This window comes from Lathyrus oleraceus, chromosome 7 (assembly GCF_024323335.1).
Source record: "Lathyrus oleraceus cultivar Zhongwan6 chromosome 7, CAAS_Psat_ZW6_1.0, whole genome shotgun sequence".
Taxonomy (NCBI): Eukaryota; Viridiplantae; Streptophyta; class Magnoliopsida; order Fabales; family Fabaceae; genus Lathyrus; species Lathyrus oleraceus.
The window spans coordinates 373,044,250-373,057,862 of record NC_066585.1 but is presented as its reverse complement, the minus strand read 5'-3'; positions in this window follow the sequence as shown (position 1 = coordinate 373,057,862).

Sequence of the window (13,613 nt, the reverse complement as noted above, 5' to 3'; positions counted from 1 at the left end):
GATATTGAGATGAAGTTACGCCATCACATAATTAGCTAATGCAGGATGACTTTTTCTTCTTGAAATGACTTCTTACCACAAGTAGTATTTTCTTTATTGAGATTGGAGATTAACGTCTCTTTCTCAATTAGGAAATCCATTTGAAAATCTTTACTTGTCTTCAACGTTACTCTTTCATGATTAGCAAATCCATAATCAGAGTATTTGTGTTTCTGGAGAACCTTGGAATCTTGCTTCTGATGTTGATCTAAATAGATTCTTCAGAAAGCGTTGTTCAGAGTCAGAGGTTCTAGGACTTACTTCCTGTTAAGATGCTTCTGATACTTGTTGTTTAGTTCAGAGTTTGACTTTCTTGAACTTGTTTCTTCTTCAGAGCTTCTGATCATTTGATAATATGCTTCTGATCTGATACTCTATCTGATGACATCATCAGATTTCTTACTTCTTTCTTTAGAACCCTGCACACTTAGAAACTTTTCGTTAGGGTGCCATTTTTGGTTTCATCCTTTGTTATCATCAAAATCAAGGAATCTGTTGTAGAACAATTTTTGTTCTTACAGAATCAGCCTGGCCTCATCCCATATAGAGATTATGCGAGGAGGATCTCAACGTTCTTTACTAAAGTTGACTTTCATCATATTCCTCGAGATGAGAATCGAATGGTGGATGCTCTCGCTACGCTTGCTTCAATGATTGCTGTCAATTATTGGAATGAAGTCCCAAATATTACTGTGATGCGCTTGGATAGACAAGCTCACGTATTTGCAGTTGAGGAGGTGAAAGATGATAAGCCGTGGTATTATGATATCAAGTGTTTTCTCCAAAGTCATACTTACCCACCTGGGGCATCTGTTAAAGATAAGAAGACCTTGAGGAGATTATCTGGCAGTTTCTACCTTAATGGCGATGTGCTTTACGAGAGGAATTTTGACTTGGTTCTGCTCAGAAGCGTGGATAGACAAGAAGCAGACTTGTTGATGACTGAAGTCCACGAGGGTTCATTTGGTACTCATTCCAATGGACATGCTATGGCTAAGAAAATGTTGAGAGCATGCTACTATTGGCTGACAATGGAGTCTGACTGCTGCAAGTTTGTGAAGAGATGCCACAAGTGTCAGATTTATACGGATAAGATTCATGTTCCCCCCGACACTTCTGAATGTTATTTCCTCACCATGGCCTTTCTCCATGTGGGGAATTGACATGATTGGCATGATTGAACCTAAGGCATCGAACGGTCACCATTTTATTCTCGTAGCCATTGATTACTTCACCAAGTGGGTTAAAGCGGCATCGTATGCAAGTCTGACCAGGCAGGTGGTTGTGAAGTTTATCGAAAACCAACTCATATGCCGATATGGTGTGCCAGATAAGAGTATTACTGATAATGGATCTTACTTGAACAATAAGATTATGAAAGAGTTGTGCAACGAGTTCAAGATTGCACACCATAATTCTTCTCCCTATAGACCCAAGATGAATGGGGCTGTTGAAGCTACTAACAAGAACATCAAGAAGATTATTCAGAAGTTGGTTGTTACATACAAGGATTGGCATGAGATGCTGCCATTTGCTTTGCATGGCTATCGTACATCTGTCCGCACTTCAACAGGGGCAACCCCTTTCTCTCTTGTATATGGCATGGAGGTTATGCTCCCCGTAGAGGTCGAGATCCCATCAATGAGAATCTTGATGGAAGCCAAGTTAACTGAGGCTGAATGGGTTCAGAGTTGTTATGACCAACTGAATTTGATTGAAGAGAAGAGATTAACTGCCATGTGCCATGGTCAGTTATATCAACAGAGGATGAAGAAAGCCTTTGATAAGAAGGTCAAGCCTCGTGTGTTTCGGGAAGGTGACCTCGTGCTCAAGAAATTCTTGTCTTTCGCACCCGATTCCAGGGGCAAGTGGACTCCAAACTATGAAGGTCCATACGTCGTTAAGAGAGCCTTTTCAGGCGGTGCTTTGTTATTTACAACTATGGATGAGGAGGATTTCACTCGTCGTGTGAGTTCAGATGCAGTCAAGAAATACTTCAACTAAAAAATGAAAACAGAATGCCTCGCTAAGTTGAAAACCCGAAAGGGCAGCTTAGGCAAAAATGAGCGTCTCGGTGGATTGAAAACCCGAAAGGGCGATCCAGGCAAAAGTTAGAGACATAAAAAAAATGAATATGTATATCCCGCTAGATTGAGTACCTCACCCCGGGGCAGTCTAGGCAAAAATTAGGGATTTGGCAAGTAACTGCTTCCTGACAAGACTTTGTTCTACAACTGTCATCTGTCAAAGATTCTCGCTCAGTCATCATCATCTGATGTTTCAAATACAGTGGATTCGGAGTTGGTGGGGAAACGGTCATTATGTTCAGTGTAGCCCTTTTTCCATGTATATCACCAATTTCAAATTTGTAAATATCCATGGAGTCTCGCCATTTACGGACTACCATTCCCTTAAATAAATTTGAGCCTTTATCCAATTCTTTGCACTCTTATTTGTTTCTGTTTAACAAACGTTTGCATGTTTTAATTGATAAATATCATTATTTTAAACAAATAAATTTTTCATAAATAAACTGTTCTAAACAAAATGAACATTCACCACGACTGGAAGGATAAGTGGAATGTCTTCAGTGCTTTCCCAAGGATAGTATGATCACCAAAGGGTAAAACATTTATTCATATTATGGCATCAACTTTCAAGTTGTCTCCCCAACGAGCAAAGAAAGAATGGTACACCATCAACTTCCCAGAGAGTCTGGCGCTAGCAATTGTGTTTTATCAATTATATGGTTGTCATCCCTTGGGTGGACTGGCCTAAAATCCCTTATAGATTGATAAAAGTTGATATGCTTTAAGTGGAGAATATTCCTTGCCTAATTATCCTGAGTATCTACTCATGAGGAAGTTTGCATTTCCCTAGCATGAGTAGGAATCCCCAACATGAGTAAGAATCTCCAGTGGAGTAAGCATGTGATAATTGTTTCCCTAGTGAAGTTGCCAATTGATGAAGGGCTTATTTCCCTTTTCATTTCAGTTTGAGAGGAGGTATCCCCGGTATGTCGCTTGTGGATGATGGATCCATCTCCAGTTTCCCCAGCCAGGGTAGTCCCCTCGAGGGCGTTTGCAGCTTGCCCCCAGTAGGGTTGCCAGATCAGAGTTTGACGTTTGTATCTCCTCCGAGTCTGAAGTTTTCTTCTAGCATTCAGAGCTGATGGTGAAGATGTTTATTCCTTTCCTCAGTGGAGTAAAATACTATTTTCCCCTTTGTAGAGCTTCCTCTTTGACAGATAGAAGGGAGTGTTTTGATTAATGTACATCTGTTTGGTGGTTGTTCCCCACGGAGTTTCACATCATTCCTTGATAAGCTTCCCCAGTAGAGTTTCCTCTCTGGTGGATCTTATTGTGTTTTAACCACCTGTCCCCAGGAGAGTTGATGGAAACTCCTCGCCAGATTTTCTGCTCCTGGAAGACTTCTCCTGTGCAGAGTGTTGCATCCTGCAGTTGGAAGACTTCTCCTGTGCAGAGTGTTGCATCCTGCAGTTGGAAGCTTTGACTTTTCTTATCCCCTGTGTTGGTTAAGGTCTTCCCTTGTCTACTCTTATTCTAGAGAAAGTCCCCATCAGAGTTGAGTTCTCTGTTTGATCATCGTCTTTCGCTACTCCTGAATACTTCTTCTTTGTATCCTCAGCGAGTGTAGCTTTGGGATAGGGTTTGATATCCCCGATGATTTATTTTCATCCTTCTCGAGTTCTCCAGTAGGCTTCGCCCTTCTTGTCGAGGTGTTTGCCGGGTGTCTGTTCAGGATTCTTGGACTTGTTTATGTTAGATATGTCTCTTTGTCAACATTAATCATACACAAATCATGCATATACATGCATAATCATAGCATTCAGATATTCATGCTGCATTCTTTGCCATATATCTTTTCTTATTATCTCCTACTATTGGTGAAAAAATTCTTCCCCAAGCAGATGTTTGTGTCTGATCTCTCCATATAGAGTCAGCCCCATAGGCAGAAAGTGTCTATCTTTTCTTCTTTCTTCCCTACTGAGTTACGTCCTCGTGGATGATTATTGTTTCAGTTTCCCCCCCCCCCCCAGTGTTTATCGAGATGGAATTACTCCCCTAAGTTATATCCTCATTGGGTTGAGTCTTGTTTGATTGTATCTTTCTAGTTTGTTCCTAGATTGATTCCTTTCTTGTTATCCCTTGCAGTTCCCTGTGGTTTAGTTGTTCAATTGCTCAGTAACCAGTAATTGTTCATCCTTTCCCCAGCGTATTTTTGTGGCCTTCTACCCAGTAATTGGTAGTTGTAAGTCCTATTTCTGTGGTTTTCTACGCATTAACCGGTAGATGTAATCCCCTCTTTGTTGGTTATCTTTACCCAGTAACTGGTATTGATATTCCTTTGTTTGTGAGTATAGCACCCAGTAACCGGTGATATATCTCTTGGATAGTTGCTTTTATCAGGCAATTTATCCCTAGCGAGTCATCTTTCATTTACCCTTGTTTGGTAATGATTGTTTCTCCTTCTGATTGGTCATCATTTTATACCCAGTAACCGGTATCCTGATGTCCTTTCTTTTTGGTCGATTTATCCTTTATTAACCCAGTAATTGCTTATGGATAATCTTCCATGCAAGTATGTTACCTACGGTAGTAGATAATATATCTCATGCGCTCTTCAGTCGAAGTTGTTCTCTTCCTCAGTCGAGTAAGATTCGTATTTCCTTGTGGAATCGAATGTCTATCATGTAAGTCGAGTTTGCTTTTTCAGCCCTCCTTTCGGATGATGAGTGTCTTGGATATGTTCCCAATTCACGCCTGGTTGGTCACCTATTATATGCCCAGTAACCGGTATCCCTGGTGTTCCTTCCTTCTGCTCCCTATTATGACTTTTTTTCCCATGTGGAGTCAGATTTTCCTGAGTTGAGATGTGCCTTTTGGGTCCTCCTCAGATGTTTCGGATGATTGATATCTCTCACCCTTATACCGGTCTTAGATATTCTTTCTCCTTGAGCGTGTTGTTCTCTCACCCAGTAATGGGTGTTTTTGATAACATGTCTCTCTTTGAGTTTATTACCCAGTAACCAGTAATATCTCGTTGTTTGTCCCTCGTCTGAGTCCGGATTTTCATCCGATGTATCCTTTATGGATAGTTTTGTTGTATTGGCATATTCCCCAATACATGCATCTTTGCGTCAGCTCGAGTCTTTCCATCGATTTATTTTCATGGAATCCCTTCGTGACTCCCAGCAAATTTTAAAGTCGTGACCTGCTCACGCATTTTTACCTTATTTCTCCCAGAGTCTCTGTCTCCCTAGTGAGTCTGTTACTCCTATGGATTTTCAGTTTCTCCCGATTTCTTTTCCTTTGTGGCAATTATTCACCATGAAGATTTTATTTTGCATGCATACATTTGCACCATGAGGTCTCTTAGGGACCAAAATTCGTCTCTTTGTTATTATTTAAGCTCATTATATCTCGTCGAGACGAAGATTTTAACCTTCATATCTCCGGCTAGAACGACCTTAAATAGGGGCATCTATAAGACCCTAATTTTGACCCTAAGATCCCTCATGGTATCATGTTATTGCACAAGTGCATTGCCTCAAGGATTATAGCATACTTTGGCTCCTTAACCCTAGGGGTGGGACTTGTTTGAGTGTTTTGAGACCACCAAGCATGTTTGTATTGTATATTATTGCTTTTCTTATTTGATTACTAACCAAAAGCCCAAAAATATGTCACTAACTCTTTTTGTTTTGAAGCTCAAGTGATCATGTGCTCCAATGCTCCTAGGAGGCTCCTAAACCCAATGAAATGGCTAGATGAAGATGAGAAAAAGCATGACAATGGTCCACAAAGTTCCTAATCATCATATATGACTCCCAAGTATCTCAATTTGCCAATTTGATCAAGATAACCCAAAGGGCTTGAGGATTGTTTCCCAAGGAAACCCTAATTTCACTATGCTTTGACCGTGCCTTGCCCATGAAGCAACCTCAACATCTGATCAAATTTAATCAAGGGAAGTTATTTCATCCATCATTTTATGCATATATGAGCCTATTTGAGTATCCTAAATCATTTATGCATCAAGATTGGAAGTTTGGCCTTGAAAAGTTGACCAGTAAAAGTCATCTGACTAAGCTGAGGATCAATGATATATAATTTTTGATGTGTTTGTCAAATGGATATGACCCCAAGTTAAAAAATGTTCTTAAGAACCATATGGACAACTTTCATGTTCATCCAAAATCCATTGGAAACTTGTAAGGTCATCATTCATTTCAAAATATTATAGGTCATTTTGAATGAAACCCTAATTTTAGGTCAATTTACCAAGGGAATAACTTCCTTAATTTTTATGATTTTGAGGTGAGACAAAATTCATTGGAAATATTGAGATGTCTAATTCAAATGTTATGTTCGACAAAATTTCATAATCCTAAAATAAGTACATGTGATAATGCAAAACATTATAGGTCATCTTGGACCTAATTCATTGAATTTGAAAAAGTACCCAACTTCAAATGCCCATAACTTTGTCATAAAAAATCCAAATGATACAAACATTGAGTCTAAATTGATCACCTTTAAAATATCTACAACTTTAATGTTGGATACGTTTCCATTTGAAGCTTGCATCATGAAAACAGAGGGGTTTGATTAAGCTTACTTTTGGTGAAATGTTTCAAAGTGATTTAAATATGTTTTGTACTTGGATTTTCACAGCCATTTTTCATCAATTTCCAAATACCAAATGATTTTTTACCCAACATGACTTTTGTTATTTACTTCAAGGGCTTTCCAACCATTACTACAATGCTCTTTTGGATTTACCATTTGTGAGTTTCGAATTCATTTCCATTTATGTGCATTTTGGTATTTTATGATGAAACTTGATTTGCAAGCATGTTCAATCCAATGTACACGTCCATTTGCCCTTCACTTGATCTCAACATGTTTTTGCAGCCATGATTGGGCCTTCCACACGCCTGTACAGGCCCATGCATCCAAATTCAAATTGCCATGCACATGAAAGAAGCGTGGGATTCAGCCACATTCAGTTATAAATAGAGGCACCATGAGCTTCATTCATCAACCTTTTGGAGATCTGAAGTGCTACAGAGTTGAAACCATAGCCATACCAAAGGAATCATTCAAAAAAATTCCACACTTTCGAGCTTGAAATTCAGTATTATTAGTTGAGTTTCAAAGCCTGACTCCTTAGCCAATCACTTCCATTACACTCAAAGATCAAAGAGTAGCAAGGATCTTGAAGGATTCGTGGCTAGAAGTTCATCCATTTGAAGGTTTATTCTCAAACTTTTTGGATCTAAAACTCTTAATTCAATGTAGCATTCTTGTGTTTCTGTGGTTTTCTAAAGTCCTCACACTTGAGGCAAGGCATTGGTGCTTTCAATTCATCATTTCATAAACATTCAGTATGGACACCATGATTTTATCCTTCGCATTTCTCTAAATATAGAAAGAGTGAGGGAGATCCATTGGTACAGTGATGATATCCATCACACGAGCTTCATTTCCATGGCCTTGTTTTTAATTTTCATTAAAGTTCATTTTCCTGCAGCTGGTGGCCAGAATTTGTTGTCTGGCTGGAGAAGATGGTGGTTTCCACCACCACCACCATGTGTGCATCCTTCTGGCCCTTGGATTTGGTTTCCACGTTTTAATCTTGTTCATCCAATGTGTTTACTTCATTTAATGCATGTTGTTGCGTGTTTGACTCAAGCACACCGTGTTCCCTATGATCTGGACTATCCCTTGATGCCACGTCAATTAATGAAACGCATCCTGTGGCGCTGGTTTTTTCCATTTATTTCATTTTCTTTTTATTTTCAGTTAATTCATTTCATTTTCAAAAATTCATAAAAAATTCATTTGAAGTCATAAAAATATGAGACCAATTCCAAAAAATTTCTTGAAAAATCTAGTTTCATATTATGATTTATAATTATTTTTGTGACTTCATTTGATATTTTTCATGGATTATTTGATTTTTAATGGTTTTAATTCATTTTAAAATACTTTCTGACTTTTGAAAAATCCAAAAGTATTTTCATAGCATCTATGGATCATGATAAGTCAATGAAAAATAGTCTCAACAATTTATTGATTGTTTTGAGATTATTTGAGATTTTAATTCATATTATGCTATTTTTAGTTGTTTTTAAATACTTTCTGATTTCAAATATTTGTGAGAAAGTTAGTCAAAGCTTGTTTGACTATGTTGAACCTATGAGAATTTAATTGGGCTCATTGAAGTTGTTTTGAATTAAATTTGAGGTTTAACCTTATTTGTTTATTTTTTATTAGCATTTTAGTTTAATTCAAAAAAGACCAAAAAAAATACCATTGACTCTTTGACTTGTTATCTTCATTTCTCTTCTGTTTGGTGTTGATTGATGTTGATTTGATTCACATTTGATCAATTGGATTTGGTTATTGTCTTATTTTCCCCTCCCTTTCATCTTCATCCCTTTCTTTCCATCAATGGCGAATGAGTTAAAGTCTTGAAGTTGGTCTTGACAAATGAGAAGTTTAACCTTCTTTGATTCAAACCAAACTCAACTTGATCCATGATCAAGTGGGTTGTTTTGTGTCCAAGATAGGTTGCTTCTTGGTCAAGCAAATGACTAAAAGTCAATACAAGGCCCTTCCCCTTTTGTTTGGCATGGCAAGTTTATGGAGCTTGGCTTACTAGTCATGATCTCTAACTTGTGTTCTTTGCCTATATTTTTATTGACTGGCCTCAGACAGGTGTGACTACTACATTAGGCCACTTACGATTGCTTAACATAACCTTACTAACTACTAACTTTAATTTGAGCATTTAGTTTCTTGCCCTTTACTTTTAATGTCATTTATTTCTTGCTCATTATTCATATTGATTTTCACTTGGCTCACTTGAGCATATATTTTTTGTTTATGTCATTTTTCTTTTGCTCATTTGAGCCCATTATTGTGTACATATATTGCTATTTTGTGTTGCTTTGTGTTTGCTTTGTGTGGACCAAATGCAAAAGGAGAAGGGACTTAGATTAGGACTTACCTATGCTTAAAGGAGTTCAAGAGCAACTAGGCCTCATGCCTTTAGAATGCAAAATTTGTTGAAGAGCAACTAGGCCTCATGCCTTTAGAATGCTAAAATTCAAAGTTGATCTCAAAGGACTTCTCCTGCAAACTTATTTTTTGTCCATTCCCTCTATTGTATTGTGGACTTTTTGATATATGCTTTTGTGTGATAGGGATCCCATCTTAAGATTGTGAAAAGAGGACCATTGTCATGAGTAGCCAAGTTAAGAGCAAAGCCAAATGGAGATCCTAGGAGCTTGAATTAAATTGTTTGATTGCTTGTTTGTGTGCTAAATCCAAATGAAAGGAGCATCTTGAGTCATCTCTATGACTTCAAGAAAAGGAACTCCAAGGGTTTATCTTTCCCCTCTTATCTTTGTATGCTTTAGGAATAACCCTTCTCTTCTTCTCCCCACTCTAACCAAGCCAAAAAACCATTTTCAACTTTGACTTTGTTTCAAATTAGAAACCTAGGCCTTAAGCCTTTGACTTTTCCTAAATCATTTTCATAAAGACTCATTGTGAATAAACTTTAATCCAAACTTTGACTTCATTTTGTAAATAAATCTAACTTGTGAATACAACCCATTTTAAGTTGTTTTGTGGTTCCTGTAGGTGCTTAATTGGCTGCATTATATGGTAAAACACTAGATGGTTACTAATGTCCTGACTGATGTCATGACATGTATGTGTGACTACATTGTAGTTACTGCAGGACTAGCTAACACAGGGTTTATTGAATGTCAAACTGGATGTTGTGACATTCATACCTGTCAACAGATACTAAGGAATAGAACAGCAGGTGTTCTGTCAGAACTTAGTATTTATTTCCAGTCTGGTTATCAAGGAAAGACCAGACCTGGCATAAGGCCTACTGACTGAATGTCAAACTGGATGTTATGACATTCATCATTGGCAGCAGCTGCTGAAGATTTGACAGAGTGGTGTTCTGCTATACTTCAACATGTAACTTAGTTTGTTCTTCAAAAAAATAACAGAACTAACTTAAGGCCAATTGTGTAAATGTTAAGTTGGACACTTTGACATTTATTAGTGTAAGCTGTCACTGTAGTATGGTCATTTTGATCATGTACAGGTCAGCAAAATTGTACAGTCTGTTTTCTGGAAAAACAGACTCAGCATATGGACCTTGATGTCAAGCTGAATGTCGTGACATTCATGCCTGACAGTATATGCTATATTGTAGGTTGTTCAGTTTTCTGTTTCAGCTTTTTCTCAGGCTATTCTTCAGGAAGTCAACAGCTTAGAGAAAAACCAGGAAATCAACAACCAAGCTACATTCAATGAACCTAACAAATAGCCTATTTGTTAGTAACCTAAATGTTGAATTTATGGGAACTCGCGTGACCTTAAATTCAGGAGAATACAGGTGCAAAAGCCCAGGGTACTGCAATATAAAAAGGAAGGCGTTCCTTCATTCAGTTTCAGGGATTTTGAGGCGTGAAGATTTTGTGTGTCCATCATACTTCACTGCTGTATTTTTGTGAGTCTTGTATTAGACGTATCTTGTAAGCCAAGTCATTATCAAGTAGATGATAGCTTTGGCATAGGGTGTTCATTGTAAGTGTTGTGTCACTCAAAGCTTTTAAGCGTGAGTGCTGTGTATCTTGATTAAAGCTGTGAAGCTCAATCAAGAGTTGTTTGAAGTGTGACTTCAACTTGTCTTTAATATTGTTTAAAGATAGTAATCACTGAGGTGATTGAGGGGGAGTGAGTAGGAACTCTGATCTTAGGTTAAGATTGAAATTGCATTGGTTAGGGATTAAGTGATAAGTTGTAAACGGGTGAGTTTAGCTTTGAATTGATACTACTAATAGTGGATTTCCTCCCTGGCTTGGTAGCCCCTAGATGTAGGTCATGTTGGGCTGAACTGGGTGAACAATTACTTGTGTTATTTACTGCACTTACTGTTAAATTCTGCATAATCCCTGTCTGTGCAGAATTGGATGTCATAACAACCAGTGTGACATCCAAAGTCTGATCACTAGAATTTCAATTGGCATCAGAGCAGGCACCCTGCCTGTGAATTTCTGGGTGAGATCTAGGGAAGTTACTTTCTAGTACCATGGACAAGGATTTAGGACACTCAAACAGACCACCCATGTTGGATGGCTCTAATTATGATGACTGGAAGCCTCGTATGATAGCCTTCTTAAGGTCTCTAGACAACAAAGTCTGGAGAGCTGTCAACAAAGGATGGGAACATCCAATGAGGACAAGTGAAGATGGAGTCAGTGTGCAGATTCCTGAAGAAGAGTGGGACAAGGAGCAAGAGGCATTAGCTCTTGGAAATTCCAAGGCCTTGAATGCATTGTTCAATGGAATCAGCAAGAACATCTTCAGGCTGGTACACCACTGTGAACTAGCTAAGGAAGTTTGGGATACCCTTAAGGTAACTCATGAAGGTACTTCCAAGGTGAAGATGTCCAAACTTCAGATGCTGACCACCAAGTTTGAAAATCTGAGGATGAAAGAGGATGAGACTATTCATGACTTTCACATGAATATTCTTGAAATTGCAAACACCTCTGGTGGACTAGGTGAGAAAATGGCTGAAGAGAAACTTGTAAGAAAGATTCTCAGGTCCTTGCCTAAGAGATTTGCTATGAAGGTCACAGCCATAGAAAGGCGCAGGACATCTGCAACATGAAGGTAGATGAACTCATTGGTTCCCTCCAAACCTTTGAAATGGGATTGGATGAGTATGCTGAGAAGAAGAACAAAAGCATAGCTTTTGTATCTAATGCTGAAGAGGAGTCAGAAGCAGGATATACTGGAGGTGATGAAAGTATATCAGAAGCATTAGCCATGCTTGGGAGATAGTTCAACAAGTTCGTGAAGAAGATTGATCAAAGAGGTAGACCCAATGTCAAGAACATCCCGTCTGACATTAAGAAAAGATCAACTTCTGATGAGAAGTTCAATCACGGCAAGGGAATCCAGTGTCATGGGTGTGAAGGGTATGGACACATCAGAGCTGAATGCCCTATTTACCTCAAATTGCAAAATAAGGGGTTAGCTATCACATGGTCTGAAGGAGACTCTGAAAGTGAATCTGAAGGAGAATCTGCCAAACATGTCACTGCACTAACCAATGTTTGTGCCTCTGAAGATGACTCAAGTGCAGATGAACTGACCTTTGATGAACTTGCTGCAGCCTATAAGAAGATGTGTTCCACCAGTGCAGAAGTGCGTGCACAAGGAGAAAAGCAAAAGAAACTCATCAAGGAACTGGAAGATGAGAGACAGATGCAACTGTCTGTCATAGAGGGTCTAAATGGTGAGATAACACTCCTGACCTCCAAGCTGAATCAGATGACTAAATCCATCAGAATGATGAATAAGGGAACTGACACCTTGGAGGAGATTCTAAAGGTGGGACAGCAGTCTGGAACCAAATCTGGCCTTGGATTTGGGAAAATATCCTCAACTGAACACAAACGCCCAAAGGCTAAAGTTCAGAAGTTCAAGCGGAAGTCAAAGCCAACGTCTCAACATCGAGGAACTAGGATGAATGATCATCAGAAGAGGAAATACCAGGAGTGGAGGTGTCACCACTGTGGTAGGCTTGGTCATATAAAAGCCTTCTGCTACTGGATTCATGGTTTCCCTAACCAAGCCTTGCATGTTAAGCCTAAGCATAAAACACATAAGCGCTATGTTCCCATTAAGAAGCAACAATGGTATGCTAGGATAGCACACACTGCTCTAAGGGCTTCTACCAGAGAAGACTGGTACTTTTACAGTGGATGCTCAAGACACATGACTGGTATGGAAAATCTACTGGTAGATATTCAACCTCACACTACCAGCTATGTGACCTTTGGTGATGGTGCCAAAGGAAAAATAAAAGGTGTGGGAAAACTGGACTGTTCTGGAGTGCCAAAACTGAATAATATGCTGTTAGTAAGAGGACTAACTACAAACCTCATCAGCATAAGTCAGCTGTGTGATCAAGGGTTTCATGTTCAGTTTACTAAGGAGCTATGCATTGTGACAAAGGGTGACAATCATGAAGTTATGAGAGGAACCAGGTCCAAAGATAACTGCTACCTGTGGGAACCTGAAGTCTCAAACTTTTCCACAACATGCTCCTCAGCCAAGGAAGAACAGGATGTGAAGTTGTGGCATAGACGTCTTGGACATCTCCACTTACGGGGAATGAAGAAGATAATATCCAAGGAAGCTGTCAGAGGAATTCCAAAGCTCCTGATTGATGAAGGAAGAGTCTGTGGAGAATGCCAGGTGGGCAAGCAAACCAAGATGTCACATCCGAAGCTGGGACATCCCACAACCTCCAGAGTTCTGGAACTGTTGCACATGGACCTAATGGGACCTATGCAGGTTGAAAGTCTTGGTGGGAAGAAATATGCATACGTGGTGGTGGATGACCATTCCAGATACACGTGGATAAGCTTCATCAGAGAGAAGTCAGATACATTTGATGTCTTCAAAGACCTGTGCATAAGACTTCAAAGGGAAAAGGACAGT